Here is a 4,430-nt window from a genome sequence, read left to right on the forward strand (position 1 = left end):
TGGTTTGCCTTTATCTTGCTTTAGTCTGCATCCTGGCACCATTGGATTGGCTACTGCATTGCATTCCATCATCTTGAAACGGGTCAGTATTTCAATTGCATATTTCTTTTGTGAAATATGAATACTCGCTGAAGTTTGGATCACTTCTATTCCCAGAAAGTACCTCATCTTTCTCAGATCGGTCATCTCGAACTCACTTTTCATTGAAGTTTTGAAGTCCTCCATCATCTTCTCATCACTTCCTGTGCAAAACAAATCATCGACATAGATGTTTACAAGCAATAATTTACCTCCTACTTGTTTCTTAATAAACAACGTATGCTCTAATTTGCTTCTCGTAAACCCTTCATTAATGAAATAAGCTTCAATGCGGCTGAACCAAGCCCTGGGGGCTTGTTTAAGCCCGTATAAAGCCTTTTGAAGCTTATACACCTTATGCTCATTGTTCTTCGTAATTAGGGGTGAGCATAGGTGGGTACCCGCCCTTTTTGACAGGAACAGGAACCGGAACCGGCGGTTCTTGAGATATTGGAACCGGAACCGGTTAGAGCGGTTCTTAAATTTTTGGAACCGGAACTGGAACCGCCAGGAACCGGTTCTGGTTCCGGGTACCCGCTTCCTAAAATATTAAAATTTTGTTATTTAGAAATAAAAAATAAAACATTGTCAAAACACTAAATAAATAAGCAAGAATACAAATTATACAGACTAATGGTTACAAATATTGATTAACGATTACAAACCATAATAGACTAATAGAAAATGTTCAAAGTTTAACGATTACATATTATAATGGTAATTGTTCAAAGTTTAACAAAGTTTAACAATTACATACTATGAATCCAAGTGAACACACAATTTGAAAAAATACGAATCATTTTATATATATGAAGAATTTAGATGAAGATTGAAGATGACGACGTGCTTTTAAGATGTAAACCTAATATAAATTTGGTATTAAAAAATAATAATTATTTTTTTATTGAAAAATACCGGCTACCCGGCGGGTAACGGTTCCGAAAAAATGAGAACCGGAACCGGAACCATTCTCAACCGGTTCCGTATTTTAGGAACCGGAACCGGAACCACTTATATCGGTTCCGGTTCTGGAACCGGCGGTTCCGGTTCTATAGCCGGGTACCCGGTTCCGCTGCTCATCCCTATTCGTAATGTAGCCCTGCGGTTGTTGAACATACACATCTTCTTGCAACGTTCCATAAAGAAAAAGCGGATTTTACATCCATTTGATAAATACTCCAGCCTTTTTGAGCTGCTAGAGCAATCATCAAACGTATTGTATCCATTCTCGCCACTGGTGCATACACTTCCATGTAATCTACTCCAAACTCTTGACCGTATCCCCTAGCGACCAATCTCGCTTTATACTTTTCGACCTCACCCCTTTCGTTCAACTTAGTCTTATAGACCCACTTCACACCAATGCACTTGGCACCCTTCGGCAAATCAACTAGGCGCCAAGTTTTATTATTTTTTAATCATCTCGATTTCCAAATCCATTGCCATCTTCCACTTATCTTCCTTGACTGCATCTTCATAGTGAATGGGATCGTGATGGATTAATTCCACAACATTCAACTCTTCTTCCTCTGATTCTAGATCATTACCTGTGACATAGTCTTGTAGATAGCTAGGCGGTCTTCGTTGTCTTCCCTCCCTAGCTAGAGTAGAGCTAGGACCGGATCGTTAGCTGGCTGATTTGGCTCAGCCAAAACTTGTTGTTCAACAGCACCATGTTCATCAGGAAAGTCATGATCTTCATCAAGGAGGTCATAATCCCATGCAAGTTCCTCGTCATTAGTTCTCCTTTCTTTACTTTGATTCCAATCCCAACCTTTATGCTCTTCAAAGATAACGTCCTTACTTATTACCACCTTCATTGTTTGGGGGTTGATGAGCTGATACGCCTTTGACTCCTCGCTCACACCTGTTAAAACACAAACAAAACTTTTGTGGTCAAGTTTAGTCCGTTTCTCCTTAGGTACGTGTACATGTGCCAAACATCCCCAAATCTGGAAATGCGCAACAGTTGGCTTCAATCCGCTCCAGGCTTCTTGTGGGGTCATATTAAGAAGAGCTTTAGTTGTGCTCCTTTTTAATACGTAAAACTTCATTGTGTTGCTTCGGCCCAAAACATCTTGGGCATATTTTTGGCAGAAAGCAACGTCACCACCATATTTATCACGATTCTATTCTTCCGTTCCACAACTCCGTTTTGCTGAGGCGTGAAACTCGTGGTCAACTGCCGTTTAATTCCATGTTCTTTGCAAAAGCTGCTAAAGGCGTCAGAAAGATACTCTCCTCCTCTATCCGTTTGAAGAGTCTTAACCACTTTCCCGGTTTCGGTTTCAACCTTACTTTTGAAGTCTTTAAAACTCTCGAAAGCTTGTGATTTATCTGTCAACAGGTAAAGCCAACCCTTGCGGCTATAATCATCAATAAAACTTATAAAATACTCTCTCCTGCACGCCATGAACTCGATCTAGGAATTGCCTCTTTAGTCTGCTTTCCCATCATACAATCTCCACAAACAGATGTATCAACAGCAAATTCAGGTAAGTCACGTACCATACCTATATGTTCAAGTGTTCTCATGCCAGTCTTGCTGAGGTTCCCCAAGCGCTCATGTTATAACATGACAATGTCATCATCACTAGAGTACAGGCACCCATCTGTCTTTTGTTCAACAATTTCATTTGTATCTTCATTGAGAGGAAACATACGATTTGTGCTCATGTAGCTTTGAAACAGTAATCCTTTATCTGGATGGAACACCTTGCAAACGTCAGATTGGAAAAGGAAAGACAAACCTTTCTTTGGAGCTGCCCAATGTTGAGCAGATTATTCTTGAGATCTGGTACAAAGTACACATCTTTAATCACATATGTTACCCCGTACAGGACCAGTTTCACATTTCCTTTTCCTCCAACTGTTATACAAGGATTGTTTACAAGTTTTACGGCATTTGAGAAGCCTTGATCCAAATCAACGAACTTTCTTTATTACTACACATATGATGTGAGCACCCAGAGTCCAAAAACCACAACAAGCCTTTATTCTCATCATTTGTATGAGCCATAAACCCTTTTTCTTCCACGTCCACCTCCACCATCAACATAATTTCTTCATTTTCATCAAATCCAACATAGTTGGCTTCTTTCTCATTTGAGCATTCGTATGAATAATACCCTAACTTATGACATTTGAAACATTCGATTGTCTTCTTGTTGAAAGATCCACGTCCCGTCCTCTGGGACTTGATCGACCTCTTCCACGTCCACGATTGCTTGAACTGTCACCATAATATACCTTCAGTGCATGTTCGCCTTCCTTTTCAAGCCTCTTAAACTTTTGCTCGTGAATTATCAGGGTACTTTGCAGCTCTTCGATAGACATTGTGTCTATATTTTTCGACTCTTCGATTGATACCACCATGTAAGTGAACTTCTCAGTAAGAGTTCTGAGAATCTTCTCAATGATCTTGACGTCTGTCATCACCTCTCCATTGCTTCTCATCTGCTTGGCAATCGTCAAGACCTGCTAAAGTAATCTGGTATAGTCTCTGTATTCTTCATCTCGAGGACTTCGGAGTCCCTCCGAAGTTTTTGTAACATGGATTTCTTCACACGATCAATTCCAGCAAATCGCTTCTTCATGGAGTCCCACACCGATTTGGATGTTTTCCTATCCAAAATCTGCTCAAACGTGATCCTGTCAATTGTCTGATACAGGTAATGCTTCACCTATAAGTCCTTCATTCGTAACTCTTCTAGTCGCGTCTTCTGGGCAACACCGACAGCTGGTTCGACGACTCCCGGATCTATCAGGTTCCAAAACTGTTTTGCACGCAACAAGTTCTCCATCATTTCACTCCAGTGTTTGTAATGACCATTGTAACACCCTAAAAATTTATTATTCGTAAAATAAATAAATGTTAAGGGTTAAAATTTAAAGAGTAAACGACATACGGGATTAAAGTGTCGATACTCGAAAAATATGATTTTATTGCAATAATAAAATCAATAAAAAAACATTTTATATTTAATTGATTTGGGATGAAAATGCAGAAAGAAAAACAAAAGGGACTATTTCTGCCAAAAGTAGAAAATTAATTTTGAAGTGATGAGATTTGGGAAATCATTCCCCAAATTCACGTTTTTCCTATTCTAGAGACCGTTTGACCATCTATAAATTGGAGTTTTCGGCTGAAATTTTATGGAGACATTCCTAAGGATGTAAGGGAGTAAACGTTTTTGGAATTTCGAGATTTCATCAAGAAACAAGAGAGATATCGAGTTTGAAGCGGCATAGGGTCATTCCGCACAAAAACGGTGATTGGAGGTAAAATACTCAACCAAAATTGATGTATAATATATGGTTGGCTTCGTTTTTCAATTACCTTTCTGTTGGTA

The 4,430-nt window shown here is 39.3% G+C and overlaps 1 long non-coding RNA gene across 1 annotated transcript in view; it reads left to right on the forward strand.

Moving 5' to 3' along the window:
• Nucleotides 1-4,302: 4,302 nt before the first annotated feature.
• LOC112510783 overlaps nucleotides 4,303-4,430 on the forward strand; it is an 8,408-nt gene continuing 8,280 nt past the window's right edge. The window contains exon 1 of the long non-coding RNA XR_003069057.1: nucleotides 4,303-4,359. This is a non-coding gene — a long non-coding RNA (uncharacterized LOC112510783). The remainder of the gene's footprint in view (nucleotides 4,360-4,430) is intronic.

Source organism: Cynara cardunculus (assembly GCF_001531365.2).
Source record: "Cynara cardunculus var. scolymus isolate 2C chromosome LG 4, CcrdV1, whole genome shotgun sequence".
Lineage (NCBI taxonomy): Eukaryota > Viridiplantae > Streptophyta > Magnoliopsida > Asterales > Asteraceae > Cynara > Cynara cardunculus.